The sequence below is a fragment of the Aythya ferina genome (genome assembly GCF_964211825.1).
Source record: "Aythya ferina genome assembly, chromosome: 13".
Classification (NCBI taxonomy): domain Eukaryota; kingdom Metazoa; phylum Chordata; class Aves; order Anseriformes; family Anatidae; genus Aythya; species Aythya ferina.
In genome coordinates, this window is record NC_140311.1 from 2,121,832 (window position 1) to 2,140,842 (window position 19,011).

At 40.7% G+C, this 19,011-nt stretch overlaps 1 long non-coding RNA gene across 11 annotated transcripts in view; it reads right to left on the reverse strand.

Moving 5' to 3' along the window:
• The window catches only part of LOC311443965, a 114,664-nt gene that overhangs the window by 26,600 nt on the left and 69,053 nt on the right, over positions 1-19,011 (reverse strand). For 8 of the 11 annotated variants that reach the window (XR_014697582.1, XR_014697583.1, XR_014697584.1 and 5 more), the window contains one exon: positions 15,700-15,805. The exons of 1 other annotated variant lie outside the window; for it this stretch is intronic. This is a non-coding gene — a long non-coding RNA (uncharacterized lncRNA). Of the gene's footprint in view, positions 1-3,273; positions 5,182-5,283; positions 5,397-5,618; positions 5,680-9,875; positions 10,663-15,699; positions 15,806-19,011 lie in introns of those variants that run through there. 2 more of the 11 variants (XR_014697591.1, XR_014697592.1) reach the window with 2 other exon arrangements.

The following is a 19,011-nucleotide window of genomic DNA, read 5'->3' on the forward strand; positions in this document are numbered from 1 at the left end:
ATGTGTGACTTGGTCTGCCTGTGCACTTTGTTTTGCTATAGAATGTGCTAATGTTTGGTGAATGTAAGAGGGCATTTAAGTACACTTGTTGCACTTCCAAAACATCTTATAATATTCAGTTAGCAAATGTATGCAGGGGATTTCTGCCTGCTTCACCTCCTCCTCCTTCTTGCTGAGCAGCCACAGCCTAGGACAGCATGAAGGGCCACATGCTGCTGACACTGGAAATAAAAGTGCTTACACACTCCTTGTAAAAACATATACAAATACAAAATGGCTTTTACTCTGCTAACAGGTCTCCCAGGTTCAGGTCATATTTTGCTACCATAACTAATAATCAGTGGGACTGATCAAATACTAAAATGTAACTCCCTGCAATAAAGCACCGGCTGCCCCTCTGACAAATGAACACAATGATTAAAAATCAAAGCAAAACAAACCTAAACTGAAGAGATAAAAATGATGGTCAAGTGGAAGGAAATAAGAGTGAGGAAATTAAGAGCCAAGAACCAAAGTGAGCTGGAAAGGGTACCCCCTTGGCATCTCGAGGAGCATCCTCAAATCCCCTTAAATGTTGATATTGATTGCAGACCTTCCCCTAACTGTCACAATACAACCATGTGTTTTCACATGCATTCTCTTTTGGGTGACAAAACTTTGACAATTTTAGTTAGAGAGAGAGAGAAGAGAAAGGAAATGCAATTTTCAAGAGGAAAAATGGATTCACCTGATCTTCAGCTGGAGGTTCTGATTCATTTTCATTCTACCTGACCTGATTAGCCCAATTCTAATAAAGAGCTAGTGAAGAGAGACTCATCATGAGCACTAACTCCTTTCTGAAAAGGCAATGGGATTCTGAAAAGAAGCATAGCTAGAAATATACACTTGTCTGATTATTTGTTTGCAAATCTTAATGCATCCCCTTCCCAAATCCATTCATGCACCATGCACAACACTTTGCAAGAGAGCTTCTACTCACTGTATTTAGTGAAATTTGAATGCACAGCTAATCACTGACATGTTATCAATATTGATGGGTAAGTTGTGTATTGACTAAAAAGAAACACCCCTTCGATCCAGCATAGATGTGGCTGCAGGAGGGCTACTGGCGCTAGAGACCTGCTGGTGCCTGGGAGCAGGGGCTCATCTCAGCAGCTCCCACAGCATTTACATGAGATAACTCGCTGACTGAGTCACCAAATCTACTAGCTGGCCTTGTGATCTCACGTGGGAATCGGGTTTGGAGGAGAATGACACGGTGTGGATTATTCTGTTTACAGAACCTCTTTGCACCCCAAGTATGGTTTCAATTTTCCCTTTGAAATTTAGATCAAACAATGCTGTCAGCATCAATTCCTTTCTCCCAAATGCCGTATGTATTCCACACTCTGCAGACAGCTCACGGGCTGTGGTTTTTGATAGCACTGTGGCAGAAATACTGCTTTGCTTTAAGCATTAGGCTTATATGACATCGACTCAGTACATAAATACCGTATCTTAGTAGTACAAAATCTATATTGAATAATCAGATTGATAACTAAATAGCACTAAGCTATCTATGAAATGGAAATTAACACTATCTTGCCTTTTATAATTTATATTAATCTACTCTGCACTGGCATATGCACTTTTCCCCTTTGTGCACGAGTGGCTCTCATCCAGAACCAGGGGACGTGACTGAGAGCTCCTTTTGACCAGTACCTACGGAACACACAGCACATTTCTGAGAAGTGTACTGGGCAGCTATAGCCTTTAGTAAAAGATAGAGATGGGTAAAAGTTATCAGAAAGGATATAAGACCTCCTGCAATGAGATGATATTGCTAATTTCTCTGTTTTTTCAATTTCTGGTCTTTATAGACTGGAAAACCATGATGTAATCCTCTGATGCAGACAAATACCCTCTATTAAATAGATTATGATCATCAAGTCTCTTTTGCTTGAATTTCTAAAGCTTCACTGCACACCAACTCGAAGGCCTGGTCTGATAAGTGATGAGTCCTTTCAAGAACTATTTTTTTTTCAAAGTTACAGGGCTTGTGAAACTTATAATTCCTGTGGTGTTTTTTTTTTTTTCATTCTTTCTTTTTTTTTTTTTTTCTTTTCTTGGAGCAACATCTTTAAAGACATGCTGATTTCTCAGCACTGTTCAGAAACAAGTCTCAAGTGATTTGCCACTTTTGAGTACAGAGATTGTTATTTAAATTGAGCAAATATTTTGAAAAAAAAAAAAAAAGTATACAAAAAATACTTATTAGGAAAACAACACAGAATCTCAGTAGAAACATTCAACCAATTCACCTGACTTGGGAGCCATGCTTTTAGACCCCTGAGCACAAGCAATATACTGAATTTTTAACATAATGCCAAATGCAAAACCCATCAATGAAAAAAATGAGGTTTTAAACTTTCTAGAATAGGTTTGGAATAAATGCCAAATCAAACGACCACTAAGAGCACAGTCCCAAAGCCAAAGTCATTACCACTCAGATTGCTACAGGTACGTTTTTTTTGTTGTTGTTTTTTTGACATACTATATTGAGTCCAGTAGGCTATGGAAATACGTAGGTTATTCTCACTTATACAGGTAGGTATTTAGAAAAACAGACCTATTTACATAGTAGGTGGGCATGTACACGGGAAACATTTGATAGATGAATGCACAGATAAATTTCACTGGTTTGCTGATACAACTGCTATCTGCTATGCATAGAAAATTACTTCAGTGTGGGTAATGTATATTTGACTTCACCTTTTGCATATTGATCACTCCCTGAGTTACAAATACTTAACCATGTGTGTATGTAATGTGAATAACTTCATTTCGAACTTGCATGTCTTAAGCCATATGTTCATTGATATCTGAGCATAAATATACTGGAATTTACTATCTCATACTGCAGATCAATAAATCCTGCAGTATTTCAGAGGTGCTGAACATATATTACATTGGGTAGCTTTGGAGATCCATATTTTCTGATATAATTATTTACATATTGTGCCCAAGACCAAGAGATAACCTTAAGCTTTGATAATATTAACACTTGCAAATATTCATCACTACAGTATCACTCTCATACTCCATAATTGGTTAACATATGTCTACATTTTGTATATGTTTATGTAGTACTTTATATGGAAATGTTTCATTACTGCCCACAGCAACATGTGGCATTTCTTCAAGAACATTTCAGCACCTTCTAACATGGTTTCTTCAAATATCTTTCTAATTGTGAGGATTTCATTCTACAAATGTTATCAGTGCTCAAGCAGATTAATTTTCTTAACAGTTTAATATGCATGCTCTAGGCATTTCTACAAAATGTAAAATATACAGTACAGAATTAATATAAATAAACTACTAATAGACTATTATAGAACAGACTTAAAGCCACATGGTTGGAGATGACTACATTTTAAAACCTAAGTCGTCTTATTGTGGCATCATTTCATGAATTATACTTTTTTCATGAAAATTTTTGTTCAGATTATAAGGCAATATTGCAATTAATTATTGCTTTACTACTTATTAGTTATTTACTTATCTGTTATTTACTACTTATTAGTTATTATGTTCTGAGTTACCAAAGCAGACAGTTAAGGTGTGGAGTGTGCTTAAGGTAGAAAGTTTTATCATAATACTAGACTTTCTGAGTCTCAGTCAATTGCACTCAATTTTTGCCAGTTTCTGTCTGATCAGATGTTCTCTAAGAGAGCACAGAACCCAGTCAGGTGGGGAGCCAGGTACCAGGCAGGTACAGATGCAGAGAAGAAAGCGAGGGCTTGCTGATGCAAAGGCTCCTGAGCCAGCTCACTGCCAGCTCACCATGGCCACATGCAAAGAGACTTACACTACTGACTTCCACTGATGCTTTAGTAATATTGCATTCAGATACCACTTCAGCCTTCTAAAAACATGGGATCAGAAGCCAGTTGGAATGAACAGTTTTAAGACCAAACAGACTTCCCTCTGGCAAATTCAGAGAAGGCCTGGAGTAGCTTTTAAAGAGGTAAAAGCAGGTGAGACAAATCCAAGCCTTGAGCTTCATCTGATATCTGGCTGGAGACATTGTGAATCTCATCAGATCACTGTCTGATTGTATCCTTCCCACATCCTATTCGCCTCCAATCTGGGACTAAATAATCTGGTCTGACAGCAGGGAGACACGGGGTTCACAGGAGAGCAGCTCTGGTCTGTGCTTTACAGCAGAGGTGCAGGAGATGTGGGCACTACCACCCTTGATGTACACAGGTTCCATCATTTGCTGACTTTTACGTGGATGATGTGAGGTTTAATCATAAGGACCTTCAGGAAGGCTAAAAGAAAAGCCTGGCAGAAGAGCACAGCAGCCTCCTACCAGCTCCAGAGTTGTACTGCCCAGCTCAGCCCTTCCCTGTTACACCACCTACTCCTGCCCTAAAGGCAGTCATCCCAACACTTGGAAAAACTGCACAGAAATGTCCTCCTTGAATAAGGATATAGTACACTGTGATCCTGCTGGTGGAAACAAGCAGATTTCTTTCTTCAGGGTCCATGGGATTTTTGTGGAGCTGGAAGAAATATGATTTCCCTGCTGCAAGGTTTGGTGCGGTTCCTGTTGGAGAGATGAGTCATTGTTTCTTTCACATATATCATCTGAGTACCTATAACTGTCTCTCATCTGAATGTTAATTGTATCCAACAGAAAGATTTTAAATGAATACTCTGTCAATAACACTGTTATTAATGTTACTTGATAGGCATGGTTAGAATATTTTGCAAGATCCGAGTCTAATATTTCCCGCAGAATCTTCTCCGTGTGTTGTGTTATTGTGACTACTTTGGATCAAAACCTGCTTGTGATGCCTTGTTGGTTTTTTTACTCGTCTTTAAGAGTTCCCATGTTGCTCACTTTGGATGAACTGTAGTTACTGTATGTGTAACAGTAGTCCACACCTATTTGAACCACTCGCCTAAGTGTCCAGCTGTTACGTTTCTATTTGGAACTGTTCAGCAGTGCATTATATTGCATTCGCCCCGTGCAGCTGGTGTCGTAAGGCCTGATGGTAGAAGGGGCTACAGTGCTAGGTTTGGTGCAGCCATCTGAAGTTTTTGCTTTATGCCAAGACTACCTCTGTCTTTCTAAACGAATACGACATGAATCATTTGGCAGCGATTCCCTGGTATTGGCTGCTCACCTACCTGAAACAAAGGGAGGCAAAAAGAAGAGCCCATGTGTTTGACTAGAAAATAGGCAGAACAGCTTTTCTGCGATGCCCCATGTGTATAACTGATTCAATTTACCAACTGAAAGGAACAGCAGCAATGTGCCAGCCACCAAAGCGGTGTGCCAGAAACACCTAAGCAACAGGTGGTGGGAGCCTTGCCTTTGATGGAGCTGGGCTTGCTGGGGGTGCCTGAAAATATTGGGAAAGTTTAAAGCACACACAGCCTACTTTGTTTGGAAAGGGCAAATAACCTACCCAAAGGCTGAAAGCCTCCCTTCCCCGTCGCCCCGCCCCCATCTCCTTTTTCTCTTCCCCCACTGTTTCTTCAGTCCTTTTGTTTCTTTTCCTGCAGACATCTGTCCTCTGCCTGGCCTGCTGCTCCGAGCAGCTAAAGTACATATATACCACTACCTTACGTGCAGCACGCTTTGATAGGCCACAGTGAGATACCAAAGCTGAAATAAACACATAGCTGGGAAGAAAAAAAAAAAAAGAAAAAAAAAAAAAGAAAAAAAAAAAAAGTTAAATCCCTACTTCAAAACCTGTTTTGTGTTTTCTTATTTCTTAAAGTTATTTTTAAGTGTTTAAACCAGACCAATTATAGTCAGAAACTACTTCACTTAATCCATCCCTTTATCTCCTGGGAAAAATCACCAAAGCAATTCTCAAAATGTTTAAATCCCACAGTGTGCATAAAAGCAGCAAGTAAATCTGCTCCTTCCCAGGCAAACCTTAAGGATTTTACTGACATCTTTAATTAAACTAGCAAATAGGTCGGTTTCTCTTGTATTCTGACCAATACACTGTCAACAAGGAAGAAAAAAAAAATGAAAGGAAGGATTTGTACTGAAAAATAGCACCAGAAACATTTGTATAATCATGATCATGGACTGGAACGGGAATGTAATCAGGAATTATTAAACATTATCAACTACTTCCTGGCAACATATTGCTCGGATAATGCTCCTGTAACTACAGTAAAGTTAGTTATGAAATAATTAAACCTGGAATTTGGAAATAGAACAAACTCCCCTCCTTACCCCCAACGCATGAAGCTGTGCAAAAGAGTTGTGTTGAGATCTGTGAATTTATAAGGGAAGATATAATTCCAAAAGGGAGAATTGTGCAATTGTTATTAGATCAGTAATAAGCACAGATGGCAGCAAAGGAAGCATTCTCCAACCCATCCTACCATTTCTACCCTGCAGCACTTGCAAAGGAGAAAGCAATACAAAAGTAGAGAACAACAGAACTGGGAATTTAATGTTTTTCAAATATAGAAGTGTATGCCTACATCCTCATATGTTGTTCATTGCCAGTAATATTACTGGGAAATTTAACACTTTATTATATAAGATCACTGCAAAAGTTATACCCAGTGTCACTGGGCAACTTGTCCCCATCTCCTGTAGATATCATCCCATCATCCCCTCCTTTTTTTTTCTTCTCTTTTATACCTGCATGAGAAAACTGATGTTCCCAGGGATGAAAAGGTTTTCATTGCATGAAAAAGCATGATCCAAAAATTCTGCTCCCAGCTCCGTGGAAGAAGGATTTATGATGCTCAACTAGCAGAGATAGCAATTAGCTAGAATACTCAAGAGCAGAGAGCTTGACAATCTGATGAGTTATTCTTTTGAACTGGGGCAGCAACTCATGCATAAATTTTCTTGTAAACAATTATTACAGGAATGCACTGTAAACACAATTAATCATCTCAAGGTGTTATCTCTAGGTATTTTCCCCACAGATTATGTGCCACTTGCTCAATAAATCAAATTTTAACATAAAGACATCAATAGCTGGTATTATTAATATTCCCATTCAACGAAACATGGTTGGGTAGAAGCTAACAAGCTTTGATTACATTTTGAAAACACAGAAAATATTACATAAAGTAGGAAAAAGGAGATGTGAATTGTGAAACTTTGAATGAAAATAGGATTAAAGAGGAGGCATATGAATCAGAACATTGGCTCAGATAAAATAGGAGTACTTTGTAATTTAAAATGCATTTTCACTGATATGAATTGGAAATAGTATAGTACATCTTGTTAATAGGAATATTAAGTTTTACATCATCTTAGATAGGTTCTTCTTACAAAACAGTATTTACAAGAGCCTTGCAATAATAGGCTGCCTAATGTTTCCATAAGATTTCTTCTTATGATATATACCAAACACATTTTCATCTATTGTTCATAATTATCAGCTGGGGATTTGAGTAGCGGGCAAAAGGAACAAAAGCATCTAACTCCGTTTCATCTCTTGCAGCGCACAGCGCATTGAACAACGTGCACTCCAGATTTATTTGAAAATCACCCCTTCAGAAGCCAAGCTCTGAGATCCCTTTGGAGATCCTCATATGGACTTTGGCAGGAGTTGAGAGAAAAAGTGGTTCAGAAGAGTAGGTCTACCAGGGCCAGGGGGAGTCAGAGAGGGCAGGGGGACAAGAAAGGAGGTGGTGTAGGAGCAGAGGAGAGGAGAGGAGGAACAGGAGGTCAGAGAGTGCTGAGGAGCATCTCTCCGGTCTGTCAGCTTTGAAGCAGTTTGCAACACAGGGAACATGCACGAGGCACAAAAAAGAAACCAGAGGGAGTCGCAAAAGCTGCACATAAGGATTCCCCCTCCAGGAGAAGGGAGGGGAACAGTGCAGAGGAGTTGCCTAGATGGTCTGAAAGGCATCAGAGGAACAGGGGGAAAGCACCAAATTCTGCGATTTCTGCTCAGTTACTCCCAATAATGTTCCAGAGAACATCATTATTCCTATGTGCAAATGGAAGAAATGTTTTCTTAAATATCTGCTGCTCTGCTCAATGTCTTATACAGCTGGTGACACAAATACATGTCAGCCTCATGAAACAGGTGACACTGGGAAAAAGTGGCCATGGGCTTCGGGTTTTCCACAGGTTCAACTGAGTTTTGAGTAAACCTTATGGGAAGGCTGCAGGTGACGGCTGGAAACAGATCCCCAGGGACAGAAGACCAGAGTTCATGCCCCCAGCCTCATCTTCATGCGTGAAACCAAAGACAGCATGGAAAGAGACACCAGAATGCACATCTTCTGAAGTCCCTCTGTTGAAGTCCTTTGTTGGTGTTGAGGCATCAGTGGCTCTGCAGCAAGCAGGCTTGTTCAGCAGCAGGGAGCCAGCTCAGTAGGCAGTCAGGGTAGGGATTCTCCTTTTCCAGACACTTTTCAGACACTAAGCCATTGTAGGCTTTCCTCCAGTCTCTGTATATTTTGAATCAAGGCCACAGGAGATAAATGCAGATGTTTCAAAACCTTTTCATAGCATTCTGCTGTATTTCATAGAGTTAGTTCATGTAGTTCAGTGGTGTCCAGCCATTTGTTCATGTGTCTCTCTGGAAATCAACCACCTTCAAGATTTTAGCAAGTTTTTCCACTGCTACTTTTCTTCAGGACCTGGCCATTTTATGAACGTGACATGAAGTATTAATTTCTCCATTCATTACCAGAAGGATGGTGTAGAATGGCCAACAGACAAATCATGTTATGGCAAGGTATTGACCAAATGACCCCAGAGGTTTTTAATATGATACATTTCAACAACAGTAGGAATACTGAAGGTATTGCATTGCTGAAAGATTCATTATTTGATAAGGATAGCAAAATAACACTGCTTGATAATTATCTAAAAGAACAGGAAGCCGTATTTTTTCTGGGATGCTGCCAACTTTTATTATTATTATTTGTGTGTATTATGGGCTGTATTACATAGCCCATAAGATAATATGAGGCATGTAATGCTACTGCTTGCAAATGCAACCAAAAATCTATTGAATGCATACACAGATTTGTTCACACACAGAAAAGGGACCTATCTGGAGACATTTGTCCCTTTACTTTGATGGCAGTTCTCACATGGCAAACTCTATCTAACCTGACACCCATAAACGTAAGGGAGACAGCTGAGAGAGTCCATAAAACATGAACAAAAGGAAGCAAAATATACTTCATGAGCTACCTCAATTCACCTTAATAAGTTCCCATCACGGCACTATCTGGCATTACGAATGTTCTGCGCACCCATCAGCACGGAGCAGTTGAGATGAGTTTTCTGCTTATCAATGGCTTCTTTTTCTTCTCGTGTCTGGCAAATTTCTAATAGTGGATGATTTCCTGTATGCATATCCCATTTATGGTTTGTAGCACTGTATTATGATGAATTTACACTATCAATGAACATTGCTGAAGGGCCTCATTAGCTTGTGCAGGCGGTGAATTTGTATTTTTCAAAATGCCACTCTTTCTCTAAAGAAATCTCGCTGACAGTGGCAGTCAAGTACTTGACTGGTTAATAAGGCAGCTCAAAGGAAACAGCTTCACTTCACTGCTAGTTTTTGTCCTTGTTTAATTTCTCCTCCTTTCTCGACAGGTTTTGAGGATGTGTGAAGATAATGTATTTCGTCTTTAAATCTCCCAGTCCCGCTGACTACGATGATATAAACAAAAGCAGAAACACAGAAAATTATAGAGATACGCTTAAAACAGACCCAGCAATAAAAACCTGGGGTTCTAGCTGAGATTCGACTCAGGCAGCTCTCTGCTTGGCATAATTAGGAAGTTTCTTCAAATCCTGCTAAATCCCAGTTCCGCTTTTCTATGCCTGCAAAGTGAACAAGATAATCATGCCCATAATGCAGGGCCTCAAAACCTGAAGGCATCAGCACCCAGCCCTGCAGACAGACTGCAACCTGCAAACAGTTCAAAAGAAATCTTGTCAGACTAGCTGCGACATATGGAGCCACAACGAGAATATTTCCAGATATAGGAAATACCAAGCATTCTGTAAACAGAGTCGTTTGGAGTATTTTTTGCAGAGATATTTTTACGACTGGTAAGTTGCAAGAATCTGTTCACAATATCTGAGCTCTCGGTTACCACCTGTGTTTTTCTCAGCGGAACGTGGTTAACATACAGGCTTCCAAGAGAAAAAAAAAAAAAAAAAAAAAGAAAAGAAAATATATCCCACATTGTGTCTTCCAGTATCTCCTGAAAGCTCCTTGGAAGCTGCAGAAGCTATATGGAAATCTTGTTCTTTGAATGTGACAATATTTGGCTATTGAAGACCTTCCAACGTGCCCAAAAATTGATGAAAGCGTTTGCAGGAGGGATGTTCCTGGGGCTAGGACCGCACTGCAGCATCAGTAGGAGATTTTGGCACCAAGGACCACGGATCATGGCCGGAGCAGCCCAGGGGTGAGCATCCTTCCTGCAGGGCCTGGACGGCTGCGGTACCACTGCAGCCTGTGCCGGGATGGCAGGAGGAAGATCAAAATTGACATGCTGCATATTTTGTGTATGGCTGGTAGGGCTGGAGCAGGGCAAAAAGACTGCAGGAGTCAGGCCTGAAACTGCAGCATAGATGTACTCAATGTCACGTATACCATATGGACGGCAGCAACTACAAACAATGAGGTCAAGCCTGGGAAACTGCAGCAACAGGCAAGACAAAAAGTATTTTCATTCAGTCCTAAAACCAAATCTTAACATGAAGTCAGTATTTTCACTGCCTCTACCTTAAACATATATGGACACATATATAACAAATATGTCTCTACATCCACACATTCTCATATATATGTAGGTGAAATAAATCTGTAAAACATGAGAAATGACATCCACAAAGGTACATTTTTAGTAACATAGAAGAGAAATGATTGACAGAACAAAGCATATGGAAACGAAGAAGAATCTAACCCACATTTAGATCTAAGAAAAAAATATTTGCCTGAAGGGAAAATATTAATTAGTTTGTCTACATGCAAGATAAAAGTCTGGAAGACATATCCATCAAAAGGCAGCAGAATAAACAGCAAAATGGAAATTATTTGTAAATTGACAGTAAACTTGGCAAACATTGAGGGGGTAAACAAGTTATTTGGCATGCAAAGCACTCAGAAATCACAGCCTCTGTCAGGAGGCATCTGTGCATATATTCACTTATTTGACAGAAATTAACATTTTGCAGAAATCTTTGTTGCATGCTAAAGATTTCTTCACCCTCCTTAATTATTTTAATTGCTGCTTCAAAATGTTCCATATAAACATGAAAAAAAGACATTAAAATCCACCAAGTCCAGTTCCCCATTATCAATAACACACAGAAACTCTGTACAGGAGTTCAACACGAAACCCAGAGAGACATAAAATATTGACAGAAAAGAGCCATATTTGTTTTTCTTGGTTGAAATTTAAGAAATATGTGAAAGCATTCTCCATGTCTTTTCAGTATTATGCAGGGCTTTGAACACAAAACACTGTTTTACCAACGAATGCAATTAACCCTACTGCTTAGAGGCCCAGGGTTATGGAAAACAGTATTTTCCCTCTATTTTGCCCAGCCATTAGAAAAACCTAATGTACACTAGCCGCTTCTGTGCCACATCACCATAACACAGGAGGAAAGTGGACTCTGTGACCATACCACAACGAGCTCTGATGACTGGCTTTTATTCAGGAGCAACCCAAAGCACTCCCCACTCTAGCTCTTCCTTTTCTCACACATGGGGAGGCTGCACAACCTCATGTTCACAGGTTTTTCCTGGTGAATGGGTGACGCTGGAGACACCACCAGCCTAGCGAGCAGCCTGGCTGTTCGAGGAAAGGATGGATAATGTGAAGGTGACGTGCTCGGAGGAGTCCTGGCACTACCCTTGTGTCAGCCAAGCCACAGGAAGCACCTAAAAAGCATCCAGACACAGGAGAAAAGGCCACCACAACCACATCACCCTGATTTTCCTTAGGGCAGAAGATCCCGAATGGAGGCTGTGCTGTAGGAGGGGGATTGGAGCCAAGCCCTGCCTATCTTCTGCAACAAGAGCAGCCTCTGTGCACACTTCTGTGGACACATGGGGCTCACCACGTCTGGTCTGGTGGCAAGGCAAGGAGCATTACCTTTTTCTGTGCTGTACGTGGCTGGATAAAACACTGATACCCCAAATTACAAGAGACCCCAGAAGGATGGCAGTGATACTTCAGCCTTCTTTACAGCCACGAGTTTATGCAAGTTACATTACAAAGCCAATGTGGAAATGGGCTTTAAAAATAGAATCTGAACAACATTGTCCACAAAATTTAGACTCACACACAGCACCTGACCCTCACCCCATATAAATCCACACAGTTCAGGCAACCGTTTGATAGCAGATGAAGATCTCACCCTGTGCACTCACAAACCATTCCTCACTGTCAGGCAGGAGCCATAACACATACCCACCAGCAGTCTGTAAAAATGAAGTAGTCCAAAGACAAACCATAACTAGGTTTCCCAGGCTGGCTCTGGACGCACTAGCTCTTTCTCCCTGTGCTGCTAACTTTGACGTGGGCATGCCAGCCCAGTTTGATTAGAACCGAAATAGCAGGAAGACCTCATTCAAATAAATCCAAGAGCTGAGGGAAATCTCATGTGAGCCCAGATTAAAACGCAACAAAAATCAAAGTGCTAAACTTAGCTGAATCTGGGACAATTTGTTCTTTTCATTAACTTGAAAAACAAGTCAAATACTCTTTTTCCTCCAGCAATCCATTTCCAGGTCAGTTTCTGAAGCCAAAATGTCTTGTTTTCTGCATTATTTTTACATATCATAGCATGTAAGTAATTTGATAGGTTGTCAGGCTGGATGTCTGCTATTCAAGTCATTCCCAGCTATGTGAAGGCTATGGTTTATGCAAATTTAATGACAGCAAAACCTTGGAAAAGTTTCAAAAATGCCAAGGCAACTTTTGATATCTATTTGTAATATTCAGTAAAGAATTTGGAAGTGCAAATTTATTTATTTTTTTAATTTTTTTTTTAGGAAAAACATCCAGAAATACCACATAATAAAGTAAAACCAACAGGAAATAATGAAACAAAAACTATTTGTACTTCTGTGACACCTTTATAAATACCAAGTTGTAATAAGTTTCCACATAGCCTCAGCTTTGTGTATGACAAATTTCTGCCTGTTCAGTGATTTTGACAGATGTAAGTTTATAACAGCGCTTTCTGAGGTTCTTAGTAGGTGTTATAAGGAGCCCTGTGCATGCATAAAACATGTCCATAGGTGCAGGAGTCTCTATAGGACTCCTGTGAAGTGTATATGGCAGTAAATACTTGCTGCTGATACTCCTTCCTCAAAACCCATGTGAAAGGTTCTTCCATTTCATCCCAGAGCACCCTTTCTTGGCTCCCAGACCATAAGCCACTGCCTCTTTCAAAACAAATCCAGACAGTTTTCTTACCTTCAGGCAAAGGCTTGCATCATAGACTAGAAATATCCCTGGCAAGCTCCTATGAAGTTCGATTTCTAACAGCCTTCAACTCCCCTGGGAGCTGAGCAAAGTGGGAGAAATTCCCTGTGGTGATTTCATCATCATCATCATCATCATCATCATCATCATCATCATCATCATCATAAATTTGTTAGGAAACAGAGTTTTTGAAAGAGCTAAAAACAGCCAAAGGACTATCCACAACCAAGCCCAGTCCACCAGGTGTGATGTCCATTAAACATAGGTCCCAACACCGCCAGGTTCCCAGCAGCAGCCCACTGCCTTCTAGAAAGGCTCCTTGCTGGATCATGTTTCTAAACACCCTTAGGCTTTTCATCTCTTGCAGGCCTACATCTGCTTTTAGCTATGTGTCATTCTCTCCTCTAAGTCCCAGGATTCACCCAGCAGCCACTCCAGCTTGGCAGGAGGCTGATGGAGGACCTTTCCTGGGGATGTGGCTGTGCTCACCTCGGACCAGCCATCTTCTGCTGCTGCTAGAGCAGTGCGGCCACGCAGTAGCACACCTCTCCTAACAGCATCACTAATGCTGTTAGTAACAGCCCATAGCAGATCTGCATCTTCTACAGCCACATGAAAGACCAAATCTTGAAAACAGCAAGAATTTGTAAGCGCTGCCTCTTCCACTGACCTTATGGGGCGTTGTATCAACCACGTCAACACCTGCTGGCTGATGGGCAGGGGCCTTGTAGATTTGAATGGCAAGGTTTCACAACACCGCAAAGCAAAGCCTAGAGATGTCAACAGGCTTATGAATTATTTAAGCACTTTTCACTAATAAGTTTTGATACACAGGTGTAATGAAAGCTACATGTGGTTTTGCCACATTTGAAAGAAAAAGGATTTAAAGCATTCTCCAGACTTTCCAATGTGTACTCAGGAAAGATTATGAAAGAAATCTGAATAATTAGAGGAAGAAAAAAAAATAAAAGTGGGCTGGGGGGAAGAAATAGGCAAGAATATATTTCACGCAACAAATTTTGCCTCAAATGTTTGCTAACACTGAGTTTCTCCCCAGGACTCAGACTAGTTCTTCCCCAGCACTACACAGCCAGGAATCTATGCACCTGATTCCAACAGTGTCAGAGAAGAAAATGAACTTTTATCATCTCATGCAAGATTAGCAGTTACTACTTTTTCAGGAAATTCAGGGATGATAGCTCTTTGCCCCATATGTTTAGCTCTAGGAACTGTATAGCCTTCCTGTTAATCCAAGCAGTATTTCCTATTTCAACGCATGTTGAAAGCAGAAAAGCTTGCACATTGAAAGGAGTTCAGGCTAAGAAAAAAGTGGTGCAAAGTAAGAGGAGTAATATAGTTAAATCCAATACTATGAGTCATAAAACTCATTCCTTCTAAATCTTTGTTTAAGCTAAAAGCTGTGGACATGCTCTTCTTTCTGAGATGGCCCAAAGATACAAGGAGGTAAGGTTTGCAGGGAGCGGCTGTGTCTTTTATCAGCCCAAGCAGTGTAAGTGGGAAGAGACGGACAAGCTTGCAGGCACACAAGGGCACACATGCTCTAAATAATTTATAAGTCTGTTGACAACTCCAAGTCGTGCCATGTGTTATTTTGATACCTCACTGTTCAAATCTATAAAGCTAGTATCTGTCAACTATCAAGCTCTTGTGTGCCCCAAAGCTTGTTCATTTTTTCCATCTGTATCAGTCAGCCTAATAAAAGATCTTAGCTCACCCTAGAAAATTTGCCTCTCAGAAACGGTGTGGGCTTCCTAACACCACCTGCCCATGGACCCATTTACACCTCGGCTTGTTTACTCCACCGGTCTGAGTCGCAGAGAACATCCACTGCCACGGGGCTGCTGTAAACTGCTAGCTATATAAAAGATGTGAACGCTCTCAGATACATATAATTACTTAAAAGAGATTATGGTCCTCTCTTCTAACAAAAATACCTTAAATTCATACAGGGAATCTTTATGTTGTTATTTATCATTCAAACATGGAAAAGGAAAATATTTGGAGAGACAAAAATCCCTCAAAGATACCACAGTTCTATTGTATCTTTAGTTTTCAGACAGCCACTCACATTGTTTCTCCTCAGTCAGCTCAACAGACTAATTCTATTTAATCCTTTTCTTTTTATATGTAAAATGATACAGTTTAATGCTCCGCCGTTTAATATCTGTGAAGTTTTATCTTTATTTGTTTGGAAAATTTGAGTCAGATACTCACCTACTGTAATTTCCAAAGAACAAACAAATGAAAAAGGGCAGTCCATTTTCATGCAAATCCAGCCAGCTGTTTAGCTCAGGCTGCCCTTGCGTTCTGATGTGAGGATCTGCATAAAAACCAAAGTGGAGATATGATAAAATATAAAAGGCTGACAATAACATGCAAATCGAAATCAGTCATTGGAAAACTGTGGACTCATTGTCATCAAAAGAATTAGGTGGCAGAACAAAACAAAAGAGCCCTACTGATAAAAGTAACTATGGCTTGATGGCTTTAAAATCTACAGATTTCTTATACCACAAAGAAAATTGAAATTAAACACCTCTCTAGACTGTCTGCTTTTAATCTTTTCCTTCTGAGCTGCTTCCTGACATACTCTCTGTTAACTTTTTATCAAAGGTCATTTATAATCATATTTCAGAGATAAAATAAAAATAAAAAATGCATTTATTTTCTAAGTTTTAATCAAGTGCCCAGAAAAAAATGATATGAAAATAAGCTGCTGAACACTAAGCGATGTCATCCAGAGAAACTCAAATAATTAGAGGGAATATTGATGGCCTCTTACATTACCAAGCCAAGAACTGAATTTTGGGGCTTAATTTTGCTACCATTTAGACTTATAGTTAAACCTACTAAGAGTAAAAAAAGCCATGAGTGTTCAGTAGTTTTGTGGCTGTACAAAACAGCAGGAAATCCCCAAATTCTGTCCCTCAAGAAGGTGATGAAGGTGACAGAGCATCTCATGCAACGATAAGCAAAGCGTCATTTCACTATTAGCTACATAAAAATAGCTGCAAATTTCACAATTAGCTATATGTAAGAATTTAGGACGATGAGGGCCTACTTCATGAGATTATTGGAAAAAATATCCAACAAAGTATTTAAACAGGCCTAAACCTTTCTTACTAAACCCTTTCCTTCCTTACATTAAACAAAATGGATTTCAAGTGAAAAACAACTTTTCCTTCCAAGAATAAAAACAGTTTCCCCACAATTCTAAAACGTGTCCATACCAAGACCACCTTAGGTAAAGACATTAAGGAGTTTCCATCTGAGATTGAACAGGAAATAAATTTTCCTTTTACTTGTTTGTCTGAATTCAAATCCAATCCCTTTGGATCGGAACCAGGTTCCTTGCCACAGTAAACCAGTCCCTTCTTTTTTTCTGCATTTTCCCCATTCCTTTGCCCTTTGACGCATGCCCCAGCCAAGCCGAAGGCTCCTGGTCATCACTGGCTGCTGCAGCAAAGCTGATCCGAGCAAAGCACCTTGCCCTCCAGCCTGCATTGAGGGCACATACTGGAAGTCTCAACCTCTCCTTTAATGTTGATGTACGCATGTATTAAGAAGTAAGCTAAAAGATTGTTAATACTGCATACTGTCACACTCAAAAGCCGGGAAGTGCTAGAATTAAGGGTCCCTGGGCAACTTGAATTTGGCCCTTTCCTGTCCTCACTATGATATAGGTGTTAATTACAGGATCACAGGCAGTCTGTTTTTTTTTGTTGTTGTTGCTGTTATTTGTTATATTCTAATAATCAGAATATAAGAACTATTTGTACAAGTAGCAAAGACTGGTGAATTTTAAAAAGCTATGATGGAAGCATCAGAGAAAAATCCACAAAGAGAATCCTGAAGTTTGGGTGGAAATTGGGAAATACCAACCCAGGCAACAGATGACAAGTTAGAAGAGAGCACTTGCTGGAGGATGAGGAGGAAACATTTGTATGTAGCCAAAACTAGAAAGTCATCAGCCTGTAGGACCACACAACTTTCAGTTAGCAAAACCAGGACCTCTGGACTTTCTTCATCTTCTTTACCTTAGTTTAAAGCACACTGTGTAGCAGTAGAAAGCTTTGTACATCACCCATCACTATAGGAAACACACAATTTGACAGAGCTTTTGCAAAAACTCAGCAAGCAGAAAACAATATTCCCTCCCATGCATTCCATACTGTGCCTGAATCAGCTGAGGGCAGAAGAACAAGCCCTCCTTCCTCATCATCACCGCCACCGTGGCAGGGAGCAGCCCCACGGGGTGGTGGCACCCGGCTGCTTTGGGAGCAGCCGCGCTGTCTGGGTGCTGCGCCCGCAGCACGGCCACGTGTAACCGCTCCGTGCAGATGGACTCAGCAAGTGCAAACAGATTTTTAACATGCGCATAAACTAGGCCACAGGAGGATTTTTTGACAAGAGGGGGAAAAAAAAAAAAAAAAAAGGTGCCGCAGTAACTACCTGCTCCAAAGCTTGGAAAAACGAGAACTGCTCAGAAAAATGATCCGAATTTTTAAGAAGGTGAAATAACACACTTTCCCACAATCACTTTACCAAAAAAAAAAAATCATTTTAGCAGAAATTTCTTAAAAAATGCTTAACAGCTGGCACAGAAAATATCACCTCTGACAGCTGAAGTCTGTGCAGCAGGGAGCTAGCGGCACAGTGCCGGGCAGCTGCCACCACTCCGAGCCCGCAGCCGTCACGGAGGAGGTGGGTTGGTATCAGGGAGGTGGGCGCAGGGAGATTTTGGAAGGTGAGTGGTTCTTTGAGATGGACTGTGAGTACTTTGATCCCATCATTTGGCAGGAAGGACTGCTATCAGAACTACCCCGCCATGGGTTTCCCAATAGGGGATGAAGAAGGGTGACTATGGTGCACAAGAAAGCAAAGCCCTCGTGCACGCAGTGGGTGGGCTCAGGGAGATGAGGAGCCCATGAAACCTCAGTGAGAGGCAGAAAAGGTGCAGGAAAGATAAAGGATCAAGGCACAATATTTTGGAGATGCCAGTCACGTTAGAGGAAAGCATGCATCTTCTGTTGTGAAGATCCTGGAGGACCAACCATCACCTATATGACCCACCTCCATCTCCTCTTCTCTGGCTGCCTGTATGGCAGTGCTGTAAACTCAGAACTTGCAGTGATGATGAGATGGGGACGATCACACTACACACCTGTCTTGGCAATGCAGCCCTTTTACAAAGGGATTTAGTTTACAAAACCCAAGGTTATCTGAAAGCAGTGAGCCAGTCACTTGCTTTTCCATTTTCCATTTAAAAAAAGGAAATTCCCATCCCACTGCTTGGTCCCAGCAAAGAGGGCTTTAAATAGCAAGTGGGTGTGGGTACCAGTAACATCACAAAATCTCAGCCCCGAAGTTGTGCACAGTGAAAACCAGCTCTCATGCTTTTAGCCAAACCATGCAAGGCTTCAAAAATTGCTCCAGTAAGCACTGGTAGCGTCTGTGACATGGGATGTGATGCAGAAGCATCTCGAGGACTCAAGCAGCCCGGCGATCCTTTGTGCCAGGTACTGC